At 52.3% G+C, this 21,534-nt stretch overlaps 1 non-coding gene and 1 pseudogene across 1 annotated transcript; both read right to left on the bottom strand.

The window, feature by feature from the left end:
* Positions 1 to 8,566: 8,566 nt before the first annotated feature.
* Positions 8,567 to 16,325, bottom strand: LOC134426217 (28S ribosomal RNA; annotated as a pseudogene).
* Positions 16,326 to 17,221: 896 nt separating this feature from the next.
* LOC134426231 (5.8S ribosomal RNA) lies at positions 17,222 to 17,374 on the bottom strand. Its single transcript, XR_010029936.1, has one exon. It is a non-coding gene; the product is annotated as a 5.8S ribosomal RNA (ribosomal RNA).
* Positions 17,375 to 21,534: the final 4,160 nt, after the last annotated feature.

The raw sequence follows: 21,534 nt of genomic DNA, 5'->3' as shown, positions 1-21,534 counted from the left end.
ACCACCAGAGGCCAAGGCCAGCTAGAGCAGTCTGTCCTGGCAGCTTTTGTCTGAGTGAAACCCTTGCATATAGGGAATTTTGGAGGAAAAGTACTCATTTTGGCCAGGGGTGCCTGTTCAGGAGGGAGGGCTCTTTTCCATAGGAAGGAAAGCACTGAGCCTTACAGTGTTTGAAGGCAGGTGAGAGACAGCTCTCAGGAAGTAAAGGTCAGACAGACTTTTTGGTAATGGCAGCTTTATCTGGGAGCAATCCCTGGATGTTGAGAATTTTGAAGGGGAAATCCCATTTTGGCCATGGATGTTTGAATGAGATGGATAGTTCTTTTCTATCTGAAGGAAAGTTCAGCGCCCCAGTGTCTCAGGGGTCCAGGTGAAGAGACCCTCAACATACCAAGGGCAGTTGGACCAGTCAGGCCAAGCCAACCAGAGCTGTTACCCGTTCCCTTGGATCCATGGGGCCCTGCAGTGTCACAATGGTCCCTTGCTTCCATGAGGCCTTGCAGTGTCACTGGGGTCTCCTTGGTTCCATGGTGTCACAATGGACCCTTGGTTCCATGCAGACTCACAGTGTCAGAAGGGTGTCCTTGGTTCCATGAGGCCCTGCAGAGCCCCTTGATTCAGCAAGGCCTCCAAGTGTCATCATGAGGCCTCCAGGATTCCATGAGGCCTCCAGGATTCCATGAGGCCCCACAATGTCACAATGGACCTTTGGTCCCATGGGGTCCCACACTGTTCCATGAATCCTTAGTTCCATGGGGCCCTGTAGTGTCACAATGGACTCCTTGGTTCCATGATGCCACACAGTGTGACAACTACCCCTTGGCCTGCCAACACTCCATAGTATCACAATGGTTCCTTGCTTCCATGAGGTCTTGTAGTGTCACAATGGCCCCTTGGTTCAATGATGCCTTCGGTGTCACAATGGTCTCCATGATTCCCTAAGGCCTTGCAGTGTCACAACAGGCCATTGGTTTCACTGAGCCCCACAGTGTCACTGTGGTCCCCTTGGCTCCACAAGGCTCTAGAGTGTCACAATGGCCCTTTGGTTTCACAAGGCCTCAAAGTGTAAAAATGGCCTCCATGATTTCATGAGGCCTTGCTGTGTCACAATGGACCTTTGGTTCCATGATGCCCCGGTGTGTCACAACGGCCTCCTTGGTTCTGTTGGACCCTTCATCCCATGGAGACCCATGGTGTTCACTGGAGTCCCCTTGATTCCATGAGGCCCTGCCATGCTGTAATGGCCCCTTGGTTCCAGTGGGTCCCAAAGTGTCAGCACAGTCTCCATTGTTCCATGAGGCCCCACAATGTCACTGTCATCCCCTTGATTCCACAGGGCCCCACAGTGGAACAATGGACTCTTGGTTCCATGAAGCTCCTGAGTCATAATGGTCTCCTTGGATCCGCAGTGTCACAGTGGCCCCTTGGCTCCGTGTGGCCACGCTGTGTCACCATGGCTCATGGTTCCATGAGGCCACACTGTTTAACAACAGACCCTTAGTTCCACAAGGCCTTGCTGTGTCACAATGGACTTCTGGTTCCATGAGCTCTAACACTGCCAGCAGCATTCTCCTTGGTTCTGCAGCATCAGCATGGCCCCTTTGTTCCATGAGGTTCCATAGTAGAACATGGTCACCTTGGTTCCGTGAGGTTCTGAAATGTCACAATGGACGCATGGTTCCACCAGGCCTTGCTGTGTCAGAATGGACCCTTTTTTCAAGAGGTTTCTCAGAGTCACAATGGTCTCCTTGGAGCTGCAGTATCACATTGGTTCAATGTGGCTCCAATGTGCCAGAATGGATTTTGGTTCCATGGAGTTCTGTTCTGCTGTGTCACCATGGACCCTTTGTTCCATGAGTTTGCACCGTGTCACAGCTGAGTCCTTGGTTCTGTGAGGCCTCGCCAACACCAAATCTCAAAAATATCAGAATAAGACTCATTAACACTAATTTGCATGTTGCCTCCGCTTGAGGTGTGATGACCTGATTCAGGAACAGCACGGCGACAATCCCCCTGCTGCTCGGGCCACACAGACACCAATGTGATAGATGGCAAATGGCGTTTATTAATGGGTACACAGGGTTATATAATGGCGGTTAACGGTCAACAAAACGGGGGGCTAAGTAACTTTAACAGTAAAGGGGAGGGGTTCTGTCTACCCATAACATCGCGAGATCTTCTGATCGGTCCCTAATCTCCCAGATTTCCCCCCCCCCCCTTTATGATTAATTAAAACCACAGAAAGTGTAAAGGTTATAAAAATACAAAGGCTATCAAACTGATACATGGCAAAACTGACAACTGGTAAAAAACAATACAACATGTCTGCAATTAACACGCTTCAAAGCAACTGTTGGTGGTCAAAAAATAAAATGTTAACTTTTTCTAACTGGTTTTTAACAAACAGTACTAACTTGTTTAAAATGCAAGGTCTAAAAATCAATGTGAGGAGTATCATAGCAACTGGGCCTAATAAGGAGGAAACAAGGGTGGTCAGCTATGGGGACTAGTCAAACTATGACTCAAACTATCTTTGCTGGGCTTTTCTTTCAGTCTTTCTCTGTGCTAGCCTTTCTTTCAGTTTGCCTATGGAGTCTCTTACAACGTGGGTATGGTCTGCGTAAAAACAACATTGTTCTTTCAAGGCAGCACACAGGCTTCTCCGTTGCATGAACAGGAGGTTCAGTTCTTGTCTGTTCTGCAGGACGGTCACAAGCTTTTTGCAGCTCTTGTTGTGTTGGTACTTTTGTAGAGGCTTTTCTTTGTTGATGTTTGGGACGTAGAATGCAACTGGAGGAGCATCATCTGGATGGAGGAGGAAGCTGAAGAAACAGTTTTTGAGATCAATGATCACAAGTGGCTAATCATTGAGAGTGAAGGAAGTCTTTGCTGAAGCAGTTCTATGTCCTCAATGACTTCATTGATCTTCTTGAGGTTGTGCAGCAGTCTCTGTGAGCCTGAAGTTTTCTTCTGAATGACGAACACTGGAGAATTCTATGGACGTGGTCTCTAGAGGGAAAGTCTTGCTGATCAAAAACTAGCATGACTTGTTCTGCTGCATGTGGTGGCAAAGCGGTAGCTTTGGCTACTGGGGTGCTCTCTGGAACAGTCAGTAGTGGTTGAAGAGCTTTGGCTAAGTCTGTCAGCTCTTCATTCTGATTTGCTGAAACAATCGAAGGATAAATGACAAGTCTAAGGATGCTGCTTCTGTCTTTACTAATTATTAAAAAGTCTTGTCTTTTGGGCAAAGTTCTAGTGACACTAGTAGGTATCACTGCGTGGCTCTCATCTATGAAGCAACTTAAAGTCTACAATCTTCTGTGGGTGAAGCACAAGGGTGGGAATCTCTGTGCAGTCCACATCTGTGCTTCTTCTTTTTTTTTTTTTTTTTTTTTTTTTTTTACTTGTGGAATGGTCTGCATTTTCTTGCCCATGCTTCTTGTCAGCATTCTCATGCACTTGATCTAGTTTCACATTATTTACTGAGGTCTACCTGGACTTTTGCACTTGCTAAAACACAAACAAATCCATGTCCCCGCAGGGACTGGAGGATTATCTCAAAATCTTGGAGGTGAAGAATTGGTCCTGATGTGAAAATAAAACATTGATCTGTTCTGTTTCAGTCTCTATGCAATAAGATAACAACAATTAGAAATCAATCAGATAATACACATAACCAATAAGACATCTGAAATCATACAGTTATCAGTCAGTACAACACTGAACTGTCATCCCAGAGTCTGCGACAGCTGATGAACCTTAAAACAACAGAGAACTGTAGAACTCATGTCCAGATTCATGTTTCTCCAAACTCCCTTTGAAATCAGGCTCAGCTATCATACATGGTCAAATTGCCAAGCCAAAAGGACTTGAATACTTTTTGTTGCAGAAAACATCTGGGTTGATTCTCAATCATTCCATTCAAGTACAGCTAGAACTTGGCAAGAGTTCAAACTCTAATTGATGGACATCACTTAATATATTTTAAAACAAGACTCTTAAAAACAGCAATTATGAATAGGAAACCTTACGATTAAAGATCAACCAAACTATTAAAGAATTGAATCCCTCCGAAACTTCTGTCAGGAGAGAAATTCTTCAAACACAGCAAACCTCTTGAATTCTCGGCTGAGGTACTCTATAATAACTGAAGACATAATAAATGAAGAAAAACACGAAACTGGCAATCTGGATTTAAAAGAAACCTAAAAAACATGAGTAGTTAAGAAACAAAAAGACAAGATTCTGAGGAGACACATGTCTTGTAGATGATCACACAAAGAGATAGTGAAACACATGGAAGCTGGCTGTTGGGGTTGGCTGCGTGCCCACTGCCGTGGGACCGGAGCAGGGCTGGTACCTCGGGCACCCTCTGCACCTTGACCATGCCCCGTCTCAGCCTGTGCCATCACGGGAGTGCAGGCGCTTCTGCCCTGACCGCGCCTCCCCTGCACTCATCTAGGCACAGGCACGGTCTTGGGAACGTCCTCTCTGCCTGTGACCAACACCTGCGCTGTCCCAATCCCGATCTGGCTCCGTTCCCACTTGGCGGTGTCCGTGCCGCGTCTGAGAACTGGGGAAAAACCCTCTCCTCTTTCCTGCCTGTGTGTGCGGTGTCCTGCAAACCCTCTCTGTTCCCGCCGACCACGTCCACGTCCCCCCACCCCGGGGTTCGCCACCCTGCGGCGTGAAGGCAGAGGCTCTGCCCAGGCTCTCAGACTCTGAGTTAATGATGGTGCCTTGCGCCTCTGCGTTAAACGGTGGTGCCTCGCGCTTTCTCTAACAGCCCGTCCCAAAATGACTGCGCCTGCTCTTTTCCGTCAGCCGGTGCGCCTGGGCTTGGGAGCCACAAAGAGCATCCCCGCGGCTGTGAATCTCTGCACTCAGCAAAATCACAGTCTGCGTAGCCGCCCCAGCACCCAGCCAGGGCACCACCAGCAAACAGTTCTGCGCGGCTTTCCACGTTTCTTGCTCCTGCCATGTTTTCCATAGAGCCCGCACGACTCTCCCCCATAATTTGAGATTCCACCCCGAGCCTGAGGATATGGCCTCCTCGGCTAGGGCCTTGGTACACCTATACCACATTTCTGTGTGGAGAATATCCACCGGCTGCCCAATAACCCCAATCCGCAATAGCCTTGATACTACGAGGGCAAAATCCCCTGGCTTGCAGTCAATACCCCACTGCCTGTGAACCTGAAAAATGACCTTCGCAAGGGCCTCCATTCCTCTCGCTGGTCCGGGAGTATCCTCCCCGCCGAGCTGGGCCAGCTGCTGCAGCCGTCGTTCACCCGACCAGGCGATCCCCGTCCCCCGGGCAAAGTCCCAGGTTTTGGCACCACTTTGTTGCCTCCGCTTGAGGTGTGACAACCTGATTTGGGAATGGCACAGTGACAATGCCCCTGCCACTCGGGCCACGTACTCGCAGACACCAATGTGGTGGATGGCAAATGGCATTTATTAACGGTTACACGGGGTTATATATAACGGGGATTAACGGCCAACAAAATGGGGGGCTAAGTAACTTTAACAGTAAAGGGGAGGGGTTCTGTCTACCCGTAACATCACAAGATCTTCTGATCGGTCCCTAATCTCCCACATTTGCAGTTTAAGAGGGCATCATTTATTCAGGCCTGAGGTCTAGCAAGGGATAACTCCTAACATTATGTGAACATGTAATTCTACCAATGTCACTACATGTGTATTAGAATTTATCCATTACCATAAAACCCACCCCAAGTTCCCAGATTTAGTCCTTTTTTCTATCACTGCATTCTTGAGCCAGATGTCTTCTTGTCTTCCAACCATTCCTGCTGGGAAGGCAGCCCCTGCATGCCTTGTTCCTGTGCTAAAAGCTCACAGGCACAGTAAAAATTAATTAAACCTTTTGATAATGAGCCAAAGGCTTTGTGTGGGCAGGCAGAGGAAGGCAGGAGGCAGAGCTGTCAGCAAAGGAAGGGCCCAGCCAGGTGGGGCAGCCGGGGCATGCCGACAGCCTGCAGGGACAGAGGCACAGGGCAGGGACTCCGTGGGACAGCCTGGGCTGCACAGGGCACAGGGATGGGCAGCAGCTGCAAGACAGCCCTGCCAGAGCCAACTTGGGCAGCACTTTGGCCATGGCTGCTGGCCCTGGGGCCAGGAGGGGACAAGTGACCCTTGCAGGCCTGGGGCCTCATTGTCTCCTTGTCCCTGCTCAGCAGCCTGGCAGACGCCGCCCCATGCTCCTGCCCTTGCCATAGCACATCCCCGCATGCCAGTGCCCATCCCGGGAAGAGCCCTGAGCAAGGAGGGAGGGACAGGACCTGCCTGGCCAGGGGCTGGGGCTCAGGCCTTGGCCCATTGCATTCCTCAAATTCCAGCTTTGCTCAACACCAGAGAGACCTTTCCCTTGCTTGTCCCCACGTGTCATCACTGCCTCCAATGTTCTGCTCTGCCTGGAGAACTTCCTCAGTTGTGTCCCTCAGTGGGACCCATTAAAACTTGTAGAAACTTTGGAGTTTAAATTTAATTTTTAGTTCCTGAGAAGTTCTTTGAACACTCTCTGGGACTGAGTCTTATGTAAACAGCAGCAAAGCCCTGAGAGGGTCATTAAAGTCCTTGTGCTGTGTCTGTGCTGCTGAGCTGGGCTGGGCTTCTGCCACAGGAGCTCTTGGAAACCAAGAAGAACACAAAAAGTCATTTCTCCTGATGAGCAGCTTTTCTCTCAGTCCAGCAGGGCTGAGGGCACTGCTTGCAGGTACCTGAGAGCAGTGAAGCAGAGAGAGACTTAAAGGAACTGGAAGGACAATTTTAAGCTCATTCATGGAGAAATCTTCCCAGTTTTTGACACAGTCAGTTTCTGGCTGCAGGGATCTCCTAAAGCTGGAGATGGCAGGACTGATGTGACTGTAAGGATGGCTCTGCTGCCCTTTCTGCTTTGGGGGAGGATGTGCTGCAGAGTGGGGTTGCCCTGGGCACCGTCAGAGGGACAGGGCAGGACGGCTCCTGCTGCCAGAGACGGCTGCACGGGGTGAAGCTGGGGCTGCAGTCAGGGCTGCCCAGGGCTTTCCTGCAGAGCAGCTCCTGCAGCCCTCAGGACTCTTGGCCAGCCCAGGGCATGTGCCACCTGCCAGGGGCAGCTCTCAGCCTGTCTGGCAGCTCCCCATGGACGCTGCAGGTGAGCTGTGGGTGCACGGAGTGACTCCTGCCAGGGCAGGTCCTGCTGCTGCGAAGAGGGTGCTGTGTGGGCCAGGGCTGCTCAGAGCTCCAGCTCATGCCCAGCTCATTCCTGAGGGGACTTTTCATGGGGTCATTCAGGGCAGGGGTTTCCTGCTTGGGTCTCTGCTTTCCGGAATCTGTGCTCCCACTTTTCCCTGCTCAGCTTGGTGGCAATGGAAACTCAGCTGTGCAGGCCAGAGCAGGGGCTGAGGCTCTTCAGCCATCACACTGAGTTTTCCTGGGAACCTCAGCAAGAGCCTACACCTGCCCAGCCTCCAGATCCATGCAGCATCACCTTTCCCTGGTGCGCAGGCTGGGGGAGCTGTTCTTTAATCCCTGTACGGCCGAGCAGCTGCAGGGCAGGGCTGGCCCAGGGGCTGGGCTGGGCTTTGGCAGCTCTAGCAGGGAAGGAGCCCGGGGCCACAGGAGCAGCTGGGGCTGGGACAGCTGCAGCCGCAGAGCCGTGGGCAGGGAGGGAGGGAGGCAGTGCTGAGGGCAGCCCTGCTGCAGGGCAGATGTGGCACCTGCTGGGCCTGCCCTGCAGGGCAGACACTACCCTGAGCAGCACAGCTCTTGTGTCCCCTCGCAGCCAGCACAGCCCTCAGCCCGGGGGCTCATGGCCCTCAGTCCCTCCTGGGCCAGCAGAGCAGCCCCAGAGATGAAGGGCATCTCTGCGGCCATGTGCCCATTCCCTGCTGACCAGGGCCTGAGGGCCACTGTCCTGCCCTGCTGCTGCCTGGCAGGGGCTGGGCAGGGCTGGCCAGGGAAAAGCTTTTCCTCAGGCCCAGCTCTCTCTCTCTCCTTGCCTTGCCCAGGTGCTGCTGGCATTGCTGAGGGGCTCTCTGCAATGGCAGTTCCAGCTGCAGGGCCAGGCCCAGCCCTTGGGCTCCTCCTGTGCAGGCTGAGCACAGCAATGGGGTGTCCCAGCTCCCTGTGCCCGGGGAGCTCTGGGCAGGGCAGCCTGGGACCCTGGCAATGAGCCCACTCTCCTCAAGCACTGCCATGGACAGGACCCTTGGTGTGTCCTCAGGATGCCATCCAAGCTGTCAGCGGCCTCCAGGGTACACTGGGGGACAGGAGCGTCCTTGGCCAGAGTGGGGCTGGGACTCTGAGAAAGGCTAAACCAGTTTGCTTTGCTGTGGGTCCCTCTGCTCTCAGTTGTGTCAGGCTGATTTCTAGGGAAACACAGGGACTGCCCTGGATTGCAGAAAAGGGCAGCTGGGGACAGACGGAGTGACAGAGCAGCTCCCCTAGCCCTTCACTGAGTTCCAGCCACTGCTCTTGCCTTGCACAACTCTCCATTGGCCTCACTTCTCTAAGGGATAACACATCCCATCCCATCCCAAGGGTTCCCAGGATTATTATTGCAACAGCACATCATCAGAAGGGTAAAACTAACCTGTCTCATGACGGTCTAAACCAAGCTCAGATTCCCTATTAGTGGGTGAGCAATCCAACGCTTGGTGAATTCTGCTTCATAATTATAGGAAGAGCTGACATCGAAGGATCAAAAAGCGATGTTGCTATGAACGCTTGGCTGCCACAAGCCAGTTATCCCTGTGGTAACTTTTCTGACACCTCCTGCTTAAAACCCAAAAAAGCCAGAAGGATCATGAGGCCCCGCTTTCATGGTCTGTATTTGTACTGAAAATCAAGATCAAGTGAGCTTTTGCCCTTCTGCTCCTACGGGAGGTTTCCGTCCTCCCTGAGCTCACCTTAGGACACCTGCGTTACGCTTTGACAGGTGTACCGCCCCAGTCAAACTCCCCACCTGCCGCTGTCCCCGGAGCGGGTTGCGGCCAGCGCGCGCCAGCCGCTTGGCGCCAGAAGCGAGAGCTCCCTTCGGGGCTCACCCCCCCCCACCTCACCGGGTAAGTGAAAAAACGATCAGAGTAGTGGCATTTCACCGATGGCCGGGATGCCGGCGGGCAGGTCGCCCCGCACCGCCGAGTGCGTGCCCGGCTTCCCACTTATTCTACACCTCTCATGTCTCTTCACAGCGCCAGACTAGAGTCAAACTCAATAGGGTCTTCTTTCCCCGCTGATTCCGCCAAACCCATTCCCTTGGCTGTGGTTTCACTGGATAGTAGGTAGGGACAGTGAGAATCTTGTTCATCCATTCATGCACGTCACTAATTAGATGATGAGGCATTTGGCTATTTAATAAACACATACAAATTTTATATGTTCCTTTTCCGGGTTAAGTAAGGTGGCCCGTCCACCTGAATGACCAAATTGGAATTTATAGCCCAAAATGGGCTAGACGCGGTTATGACGGATGAACCCCTCCCAAACAAAAACCGATTCCACTGTCCAGCGAACCTGTCGAGGGGAGAGGCCTAGATTATTTACCAAGTATTTACACAGATACAATTGATCTAGCTTTGCTAACGAATATATTTACAATGTCAACGGAGGTGGATGCTAGGGCCCGTGCGGTTCTCTCTAGCCTTGTTTTAGAGAGACCAAGGGCAGTCAGCAACTCAGTATTCCTGCCAAACCATTTGGTACGGGCTCCCATGGGGAAGCCAACATATTCAATGTCATCAGCATTGGTCAGTTGCTGAATTTGTGTATGAAGGCGCTGATATTTTTTGGCCTTCTCCAAGGTGGCCTCACTCAATGAGACATCAGAGTGCTCAGACCTCACAGTCACATTGACCACAACTGCCTTAGAACCTTTGACAAAGATTAAATCCAGTTTAAATAGTAAATTTACATAATCCCTTAGGTGTGGCTCCTCAAAAACTGTCCAACACTCCCTCTTAGCCTCCTCGCTAAGGGTTTCACAGATGGCATTGTGTCTCTTAATCCTGGCATTTTGAGTGATGGCACAGTTTCTGACAATGTGGGCTGTGGTCTCAAATCTAGCTCCACAATGTCTACATGATTGGGCAACATTGTCTTGTTTACCCCTAGCCAGGAATTCTCTTGTTGGGTAGACATTCGCTCTGAGTTGTAGGGCCGTGATTAGTTTACAGTGAGGTATGCCCTTAAACTGCCCTATCCAGGCATTACTGATCTCATCATTCTCGAAATGCTCAATCCCATGGCCCTGGGCAACCAGATGGGTCCATTTATGAAATTCTTGTTTCCTCCAGTTACAAGGTCTTGGGTAACGAATCTTAGGGATGGGTGCTTCCCATTCCAGCCAGGCTCCATCGTCGCCCCCCAACTCTACCAATGGTAAAGGCTCCCAAATCGATGGGATGGACTCTTGTGTCCCCCCCCACTTTCAACCACAATTTTTCAAATAACCATTCCAGATGTACTTCCTTTAGATAGTTCACAAGAGTCTCATCCGAAGACTGGGCTAATCTATGGAGTCTTCGCACCTGAATACTTGGAATGAGCAACGCCAACTTGATGAGGTCTAAACCGCCATCTTTAAAACTCGAATACAAGATTGCATCACATGTACTTGGGGGAAGATGAAGCCATTCCTTAACCGTGTTATGAATTAATGATCAAGGGATTCAAGCAGGCCCACCTTGACTTCGGTATGGTCAGCCAGATATATCAGTCTCGGGATGGTATAGGTCCTGAGTATATCGACTTTCTGAAGAGGTTTTAAGGGCGAACGACCAATCCGATGAAGCCAATCCATGAGCTTCTCTGATAGTCTAGGATCTAGAAAGCCAGTCCAGGGGTCAACCCATGTGCTGACGTACCTTTCTGAGCTCCCTGGGTCGATCATGTTAAGGGGGGATCCATTAATCACCCATGTGGGACAATCATTGATAGTATACGAGTCCCTTGTAGGCTTGATGTAAAAGCCATGACATTTTCCCCCCTGCGTACTGAGGCCAGTTAGATTGCAAAAGGCCTCCAAAATTTTGATGTTATGACACATGCCTTCCCAAGAGTCACTCAGCAGCACCAAGTCATCAGCAAATGCCATGGCTGTAAATTTCCAGCCCCCATGATGGAAAACCTCACCTTCATTCTCGAGTTTATATAGAAGGGGGTCCATCACTAAAATTGAGCAGCAAAGGTGACATGGGGTCGCCTTGCTTGACACCTGAGCAAATGTATATGGGGTCTGTCCTTTCTCTTCCCATGGAAATGCACATCTTAACATCCCGATACATTTCCCTCACCAACTCTATCATGTGTGGATCCACCCCTCTCTGGACCAGACCCTCAAATACATGCTGATGACAGACGGTGTCAAGTGCCTTAGCAATGTCCACGAACACAACCCCCAGATGTTTATGCTCTCACTTAGCTGTTCCACCACAAGCCGTAACAACTTGAGGTTTTCCGCACAACCTGATGCGCAAATAAAACCCCGTTGCCGGGGGTTAATGGGACATGCTTTGGACAGCCTCGCAGTAGCAATCCTGGAAAACAGCCTAATCACCACTGAACCAATAGTGATAGGCCTCCAGTTATTGATATCACCAAGCTTCTCTGCATCTGAAGACTTGGGTATCAAGACTGTCCTGCAGTCCCGCAGCGCATCTGGAACAGTACCAGTGATAAGCCAGAGGTTGAACATCTCAGTCAACTGGGAAAACTTTGGGCCTTTTGCAATAATCTGACCCAAAGTGATCCCATCTGGCCCGGGAGCAGAGGTTTTACACATCTCTCTCATGTTCTTATCAATCTCTTTTCCAGTAATTAAGGCCTTCAATGTGGTGTTATCCGCCTCCTTATATGGAGGGAAATTAAGTAGGCCACCAAATATACCAGATGTATCCCACCTTCTTTTAAAGTGATCGTGGAGAACACTTGATGGTAATTGGCACTGAGAGGCTTCTGTGCTGTCCAGGATCACGTATGAGGCGCTTTCTATGTAACTCGTACAGCAGTTGGAACCTCAAGAATTTTCCCCTCTTAATAGCTCTTCTGCGCCTCCAATTTGATAGAGTTTTGGATGCTTTTTGGCCACGGGATGCCTGCATCTTTTGACCCTTGATAGATTTAGTTTGGCTAGGCACACCCAGAATACCAAGAAACTCCTTATAAACATCGTTCACCACCCGACCTGGATCTTGCCCATCAAGAACTTTCTTGAAGGCTTCCCGATATATGGTCAATTTGCCAAACGATAATCCCGCTTTGATGACTTTCCAGAATTGGAGCTTTAACTGTCCCTCCTTGGGCATCCCTCCTTACCAGATCCGGCAGGATGTTCAATTCCAGTGGCACCTACTAGTCCCTCATGACCTTTCACGGAGGGACGCCTTTTATCACTAATCTGCTTTGCCATTTTAGTTGGAATATGCTCCACTATAAGTTGGTTGATATTCCGCTTACTGGCAAACTTGTCCACCAATTGTACCAGAAGAGCCTATTCCTCCTTAGTCCATACCCGTTTGTGGGCCCCTCAGGCCGACGACTCTTTGGGATGAGAAGCAACAATCCGCTCCACATTTCGCACAAGAGGATGTCTTATTCTCTTGTGCAGACCCAGGCCAGTCTTAGTAGCGAACCCATGTTGGCACACGTCACAGACCCATTCCCCAGTGGGAGCCACACACACCACCCCCTTGCAGCGCGGGATGTGACAGGAGATACTGTGGTATTTTATATTTTGTTTACCACATTTTGAACACCTGAAAATGATCTTTCTCTGCCCGTGCACCCTTTTGAGATGGTCAATCAGCCCCAACATCCTAGTAAACCAGGTCTCACAACAAGGACAAGATGGTTGTTTGTCAGGCATGGACACGACAGGTGTTCTTGGCGTTGTACCACCACCTTCAGACCCGTGAGGAGCCTCGGGTGTTTTGGGCTCTTCACTACCTCCCATCGCGCTCTCAGCCTCAGGTGTTTTGGGCTCTTTCGGTACCTCCCACCGCACTCTCAGCCTCATCCTGGGCCATCCCCATAGGGGAGATCTCATAGGGCTCAGGGAGTTGCCCCAAACCCTACCAAACATCCACATGATGTACACCATCTTCTTTAACAATTTTGGAGTTAAAAAACTCCAAACTTACAAAATCGAATCCCTCTTCCCTGGGAACACAGGGCATAGATGGTAATTTGACATCAATGACCCTTAGATCTAATGGGTCAGTCTGAGTGGTAGTCAAGATATAACGCAAAGCCATTTTGTCAGTCTGGTAAGCAATAAAGTGACAAGTCCAAGTGAGAGTAGAAGCATATAGTAGCTGACCCTCTCTCAAACTACCAACTGTGTCAACAACAGCTCACGGACAAGGCTCTGTGCAACAGCGAACTAACTGTGCCAACCTTTTTGTTTCAGCAATTCGTGAAACTATCATTGGGTGGTGAGTCCAATGACAGGGAGGGCTGATATGCACCCTCTCTCACACTGGGGCAGAAGTCGACTCAGTTACCACGAGGGTATCCGGCAGGACAACGAGGAGGTGCGACTTCCGCGATTATGCCCAGTTAGTAAATATAGTTACTCCCGCCGTTTACCTGCGCTTCATTGAATTTCTTCACTTTGACATTCAGAGCACTGGGCAGAAATTACATCGCGTCAACACCCGCCTCAGGCCTTCACAATGCTTTGTTTTAATTAAGCAGTCGGATTCCCCTGGTCCGCACCAGTTCTAAGCCGGCTGCTAGGCACCGACTGAGGCGGGGCGCTGGCCCGGAGACCCTGCCCCGGGGACCCTCCCCCGCACGAACCGCTCAGCCGACGCTGGCTGCGGCTGCGCGCGCGCTGGCCGCACACCACGGGAACCCCAACGGTGGGAACTGCTGGGGTGCCGGCCGTGGCAAGGCAGAGGGTGGACGGAGGGGGGGAGCGGGCGGCGCCCGCCACAGCTGGGCGATCCACAGGAAGGGCCCGGCGTGTGTCCAGAGTTGCCACTGTGCGCGTGCCCACCCCGGTGCCCGGGCGGGCCACGCGGAGCGCACTCACCCGCGCGCAGCACCTCGTCCAGCTGCAGCACGTGCCCAGCCCCGCTTTGCGCCCCAGCCCGACCGACCCAGCCCTTAGAGCCAATCCTTATCCTGAAGTTACGGATCCGGCTTGCCGACTTCCCTTACCTACACTGTTCCAACATGCCAGAGGCTGTTCACCTTGGAGACCTGCTGCGGATATGGGTACGGCCCGGCGCGAGACTTACACCCTCTTCCCCGGATTTTCACGGCCAGCGAGAGCTCACCGGATGCTGCTGCAACTGCAATGCTTTCCAAGGTGAGGGCCCCTTGCTCGGGACGAATCCATTCCAAGGCACCCAGCCCTTCACAAAGAAAAGAAAACTCTCCCTGAGGCTCCCACCAGCTTCTCTGGGATCGGTTGCGTCACCGCACTGGGTGCCTCGCGGCGCCCGTCTCTGCCACTCCGGATTCGGGGATCTGAACCTGACTCCCTTTCGATCGGCTGAGGGCAACAAAGGCCATCGCCCGCCCTTTCGGAACGGCGCTCGCCTATCGCTTAGGACTGACTGACCCATGTTCAACTGCTGTTCACAAGGAACCCTGCTCCACTTTGGCTTTCAAAGCTCTCGTTTGAATATTTGCTACTACCACCAAGATCTGCACCTGTGGCGGCTCCACCCGGGCCCACGCCCCAGGCTTCGAGGCACACTGCCGTGGCCCTCCTACTCGTCATGGCCTAGCCCCTGCGGGCATCGCACTGCCGGCGACGGCCGGGTATGGGTCCGACGCTCCAGCGCCATCCATTTTCAGGGCCAGTTGATTCGGCAGGTGAGTTGTTACACACTCCTTAGCGGATTCCGATTTTCATGGCCACTGTCCTGCTGTCTACATCAACCAACACCTTTGCTGGGCTCTGATGAGTGTCAACATTGGGCGCCTTAACTCGGTGTTCGGTTCATCCCGCAGCGCCAGTTCTGCTTACCAAAAGTGGCCCACTGAGCATTCGCATTCCATGGCGCGGCTCCACGCCAGCGAGCCGGCCCCCTTACCCATTGAAAGTTTGAGAATAGGTTGAGATTGTTTCAGCTCCAAGGCCTCTAATCATTTGCTTTACCAGGTAAAACTGCCCATTGCCAAGTGCCAGCTATCCTGAGGAAAACTTCAGAGGGAACCAGCTACTAGATGGTTTGATTTGTCTTTCGCCCCTAGACCCGCGTCGGACGACGGATTTGCACGTCAGGACCACTACGGACCTCCACCAGAGTTTCCTCTGGCTTCGCCCTGCCCAGGCATAGCTCACCATCTTTCGGGTCCTAGCACGGATGCTCACGCTCCACCTTCCCGGCCCCGCGAAGGGGCGGTGGGTGAGACGGACCGGTGGTGCGCCTGGGACTACCAGGCGCAACATGCGCCACGGGATCCCACCTCAGCCGGCGCGTGCCGGCCCTTACCTTCATTGTGCCGCGGGCTTTCGACAACGGCTCCTGACTCGCGCACCTGCCGCATGTCAAGCTCATTCTTTGGTCTGTGTTTCAAGACGGGTCAGGTGGGTTGCCAACATCGCTGCGGACCCCGGGCACCCCAGCGCGGCCTGTGAGCCCAGCCCAGTGGCGCCACGCAGTCGGGGCGCACTGAGCGCAGTCCGCCCCGGTTGACAGCAGGGCCGGGGGCCAGCGGGCCCAGCCCCTGCACCCCTGCGAGAAACGCTGTGCTTTGAGGACGCTTACCCCCCGCGAGGGGAGAAGCGACGCCCCCCGCCACGGCGCTACCACAGATGGGGTTTGCCCAGGCGATGGAGGGGAGGCGGAGGCGAGGACCTGCCAAACCTGCGCCAGACGAATGAAACTCGCCGGGTTGAATCCTCCAGGCAGACTGCGCAGGCCCCACCCGTTTACCTCTTAACGGTTTCACACCCTCTTGAACTCTCTCTTCAAAGTTCTTTTCGACTTTCTCTTACGATTCTTGTTGGCTATCGGTCTCGTGCCAGTATTTAACCTTAGATGAAGTTTACCATCCGGTTTAGGCTGCATTCCCAAGCAACCTGACTCAGAGAAGCCCCGGGCCCGGCGTGCTGGGGGGCCGCTACTGGCCTCACACCGTCTGCGGGCTGCGGCCTCGATCACAAGGATTTGGGTCCCCCAAGAGCGCCGCCCAGGAGGGGGGCTTCTGTACGTCACATGTCCCGTGCCCCACTGCGGGGGGAGATTCAGCCCTGGGCTTTTCCCTCTTTGCTCACCGTTACTGATGGAATCCTTGTTAGTTTCTTTTCCCTTGCTGACTAATTTGCTTAAATTCAGCGGCTCGCCATGTCTGATCTGAGGTTGCAAGGCCAAAGCTTGGCCACACCTCCCGGCCCATGCTGCTCCTAAAGAAGTGGCATGCCAACAGGCCAACAGCCAGCCAGCTTCTCCCACCTACTACTCTCACCTCCCTCCCCACTGGCTCCCATGCACCAGGGGAAAACAAAGCCAGAGGTAGAGAAGCAGAGACGGAGTGCCCCATCCCAGAGACAAGAACCAAAAAGGGAGTGTGGCAGAGACAGCCCTGATGGGGGACCAGCCAAGTGGCAGCACGTGATGGCCTTGGTGGAGAGAGAGAAAAGCCATGGTGCTATTTGCACCCCGAGACCGCAACAGAAGAGGAGCGGGGCAGGCGAAGGGAGGAGGGGGTCAGAACCCCTGTCCCTGGCGCTCTCGCCTCACATGCACACGCAGCAGCACAGCACAGTACCCCCGTGGTACCCACCTGCAGACAGCCGCCTGCGTGGCTGGGAGGCTACGGGTGAGGCCTGCACCTCATCTCCCTCTTGCCCCCTCTGTTCTCCCAGCCCACGGTGATGTTTTCAATGCTGTCTCTCACTCTCCTCATCTCCCACCACCACCATACCGCGGCATGGGTGCCCCAAGGACAAACTCTGCCCCAGTGGCTCACTCCAGGAGTGGGGAGCTATGGATCAGTCCCTGAGTCTGCATATAGGGGGATGAAGGCCCTGCGCGGCAACAATGACGATGACAGCCATGACGATGATGACGCCTGCTGGGTCACAGGGAAAAAATTGAGGCCGCCAAGGGAAAAGCATCCCTTGCCAAACCCCTGACCGCCTTCCCTCTGGGCACCAGCGAGCCACCATCACCACCGCCGCTGACCACAGTCAACTGGCCTGTGAGGCAACCCCAGCCGCACCACCGTGGTGGCCGCTGGATGGCGACTGATCGTCAAGCAACGCTCAGACGGGCGTAGCCCTGGGAGGAACATGGGGCCACAAGTGTGTTCAAATTGTGGATGACCAATGTGTCCTGCAATTCACATTAATTCTTGCAGCTAGCTGCATTCTTCATTAACGCACGAGCCGAGTGATCCACCGCTAAGTGTTGTCTGGCTTTTGGCACCGATCCCGCACACGTGGAGGGGCTGGGACCGCTCACATGGGGCTCCCCTTTCTCTTGTGCTGAGGACGTGCGGGCGTGTGCCTGGCTTTGACCGTCCTTACTTGATAGTCAGGAGTGCAGACATAGGAGATCCAGCCACACTGAACTGGAATTCTTCCTCAAACCTCCACACTATGGCGGCACTGAAGGAGATCTGAGCAGTCTGGGTCCCACCTGGTGCAATGATGCCATCCTCAGGTGCAAACTTGAAGCAGAAGCCCACCTTTGCAGTTGAAGGGCTATAGGTGAAGGGAGCATCAATAGCTCCTAGGTTAATCAGTTCCACCTGCAGCAGCAAAAAAGCAAAATGGAAATACATGTGGAATCTTCCCTTCTTGTGAGTTATTGTCTAATGACGCAATTAATACCCAGAAATAGCAGACGATGCTATGAATGGCAAAAAAATACAACAGGACAAGTTCTGCCCTTGGGTTTTCATGCAAAGCAGTGGCAGCTCCACAGAACTGGAGTCCACAACCCTGGGGTTATCCCATGGACACAGAGCTGTGCACCTCTGATCAGCATCACCAAGTTCATTCAGACCTGGCCCTGAGAGCAACGTGGGCTGATTGCAGCTGCGTAGTCAATCACCCCAGAGCTGCTGCTGCCCCACTGAGCACAGCTCCAACAGCACCATCTACTCATTCACCTTTTCCCATGTCATGTAAACAATACATTGGTTATGAGACATCAGCATCAAAATGTATAGACAGCATCATCTTTTGGTAAGAAAACTCAGCATATCTTTGCCTCCCACAGCTAAACTTTTGGAAGTGTCTGGCATGATGTAGTGCCTCATTTTCTACCTCTTTCAACTGCTCTCTCTTTGGTTTTTTTTGCAAACTTGACACTATTGAGGAGGAGGCAAATAGGTAGAAAAATGCTTTGCTTTATTCCCAGGAACACTTTTCTCTTTCTAGAGCCAGAGATGCACCAAGGCTGAAGTGTGGTGAGGGACTGGTCAGCAAGGGAAAGAACTCCCAAGCCCTTTGCAAGGGCCAGCACTGAGCCAGGAGGCTGGATGGCTTTCCTGTGACTTGCAGCAATAAGCAGGAGACACTTGACTGGAAGCTGTCTGCAGTGGACTGAAGCTCAAAGGCAGCCAGTTTGTTCCAGCTGCTTCTGAACAGCCCAGTCCAAAGGTGCCTTGTGTCTGGCACTGCCACAAAAGCCTCTGAACATCCCTTTTTGACCCAGGCTTCGTTTCATATACCAAGGGGTCGTTTTGCAGCAAGCCTCCCAGCTGATTCCCAAAGAAGGAACTGGGGCTTCATGAACAACAGACACACCTTTCAGACCCTCCCAGATTTCACCAGTAGATCAAATATTCCCTGCTCACAACTGCCCAGGTCGGCAGCAATTCCACACTTCCACCAGGCTTGCTCTGCCTCAGGAGCCATCAGGATCCACCCCAAGCCCTGCTGCTCAGCTCATAGACGTGGGGGGTGTCAATGGAAATGTTCCCAAGGTTCAGAGTAGGAGAGCTGAATTCTACCAACGGTCCTTGTCCTTCCCCTCTGAGCTGCAGGGGCAGCCTGCTCTCACAGCCTGGGGAGAGATGTCCATTGCACTACAATCATTCCCTCTGTTATACTGGATTTTCCAGGCTGCCTCAGTGCTAGACCCTGACTCTGAGCTGGATGCAACCACCTCCTGATGCTGCAGGAGAGGATATGGACCCTCTTCTTCCCTCAGCCTTGGGGCTGACTTCTAATTTCTAACCCATTCCTTGGGCTGCTTTCCAATTTCAGCCACCAGTCCGCTGAGTTTAAAACATCTCTGCTGCCTTGTAGTGACAGGCCAAGGAGTTACAGGTATAAATTGAAAGAAAGGAAATTTAGCTTAGATATTAGGAAGAAATTTTTTACTCTGAGGGTGGTGAGACACTGGAGCAGGTTCCCCAGGGCTGTTGTGGAGGTTCCAGCCCTGAAAGTGTTCCAAGCCAGGCTGGATGGGGCTTGGAGCTACCTGCTCTAGGGGGAGGTGTCCCTGCCCAAAGGCCTTTAAGGTCCATTCCATCCTTAACATACTGTGATTCTGTGGTTTTCTTCCCATGCACTTAGAGGAGCTTTGAAATCATTCAGTGAAGGCACAAAGCTCCTACAGAGTTTGGCAATTGCCAAACTACCTGGCCCAGGAACAAAGGACTTCGTTGCCAAAGTCCCCAACTCCTGACACTCAGCGCTGTGTTCTATTTCCACAGACAGAGCTGAAAGGGCTCAATTCCCACAAAGGGAGAGAGGCAGGTGCTGGCCAAGGCCGCTCCTTCTACCAACACCCTGGGCTCAGGGGGGCTCAAACACCTCTGCTCTGCTGCTGTCTGGGCACTGGGAGGTGATCCAGGCTCAGGGAACACATTTGTAACTCAGCTCCTGCTGCCTGATGATGGATCCATGTCAAATGGACCCATCCTGGAGGTCAGGGGCCTGCAGGGGCTGAGTGCTTGTTCACTAAAGCTGTTCTGCTCTGCAGCTCTCTGGCCTTTGGGGGAATGCTGGCAAAGCCATGGCATGAAAACCTCTCCCTGCACTGCCTGAGCTGTTCTGGGATCAGTCAGGCACACACAGCATTCTGAGCCCTGGCCTGGCACAGGAGACTCCCTGGGAGCTGCAGGGCCAGGGGGGATGTGCCAGCACTGCCCTGCTGACCAGGGACTCTTCCCAGCACTTCCATGGGAGCCCCGTGGGCTCAGGCTTACACCATGGCTTCACTGAGGGGGAGAGAAGCAGGGCAAAGGAGCTGTACCTGAGATGCTTCAGTAAGCCACACTTCCATACTCCAGTGCTTCCAGGGGTTTGAAGGTCACCTTGATTTTGGCCAAAAAATTCGGCCCAATTTCTCCCTCCTACAGCAGAAAGAGACAGCAAAACAGTTCTCTTCAAACTTCACATTTCTTGTTTTCAACCACACTTCTGTAAGCCTCTGTTTAGAGCATTAGTAATGAGTGAACAACACAAGGAGCCCAAGGAAACACTCCAAACCCAGCTCAACACAGCGCTGGAAGCTCTCAATGCTCAGCTGTTCAGCTCCCCCTCTCCACAATATTCCTGCTGCTCTGACAAAGGCTCTTGGTCACATCATGCTGCTGTCAGCTACAGTGGGATGCTACTGCCACTGTGCACTGGTGGCTCTTCACAAGAAGAGAACATGATCCCTGTCTTGGGTTGACTATATGATGCTTTTATCCCAAATCGTCTTGTTCTGTTTATGCTGAATAATAAGTGTTGCACCTTTAAGACTTGTTGCAGAGAGTGAAGGGGGGAGAGAAGAAGCAGCAGTTTGTTTTCAGACACTGCACTCACTCCTCCACACTCCTGCTCCTGGACTGCATTGTCTGCGGATGGACAGACAGCGGGACAGAGCTCTCCTTTGCTTTTAGTTAATTTAGCTTGCTGAGGCAAAGAAGTTCCCTGGACTGTGGGTTTTTTTTTCCTTTCTTTGGACCTGTTCAAAACTGCTCTGGACTGAACACCAGAAGAGCACCAACAGCTCCACCAGTGGCCACCGGGCTGAGCCTGGCCTGTGACATTTCCAGCACCAGAGGGACTGATCAGAGACTGAGTGAGCTGAGCTGCAACCCAGGGAGGGACTTTCTCAGTTTGTCATCTCTTTTGGAGCAGCAAGGGGTTTTATTGATTAATACTGTTTAGGGTTTATTGTTTAATAAACAGGTTTTTTCCACTTCAAGGAGGTCTTTTCTCCAGGACTGGTTGGGGGCAGGGGCCGATTGAATCTTCTTTCCGAGAGGAGCCCCTTTAGGGGTTCTCTCCCAAATTTGCCCAGAACCAGAACCTGGGAAATAAAAATATTAGTTTAACCTGTATTGAAAGAAAACAGAGGCTGGCATTATTCTAGGGTTTACTCCAAGATGAGAAGGGATGTTGCACTGTGCAGACACCAGGCATTCATTGTCTCTCACAATGCCAGTACTCAGAATCAGGACTCTGGTTGATGGCAGGACATGGTGGTTTGCTTGCAGAAACAGAAAAGGAAAAGGTTTTTTGTCCCTGTGTGCAGCACAACTCCAAAGGCCCATTTCAACCTTCCACCCTTGTGTACAGGCTCACAGAGGACACTGGAAGAGACACTCAGAAATAGTGCAAGG

The sequence above is a fragment of the Melospiza melodia genome, chromosome 17 (assembly GCF_035770615.1).
Source record: "Melospiza melodia melodia isolate bMelMel2 chromosome 17, bMelMel2.pri, whole genome shotgun sequence".
NCBI classification, from domain to species: Eukaryota; Metazoa; Chordata; class Aves; order Passeriformes; family Passerellidae; genus Melospiza; species Melospiza melodia.
The sequence above is the reverse complement of the archived record's forward strand: the minus strand, read 5'-3'. Positions and strand labels throughout refer to the sequence as shown.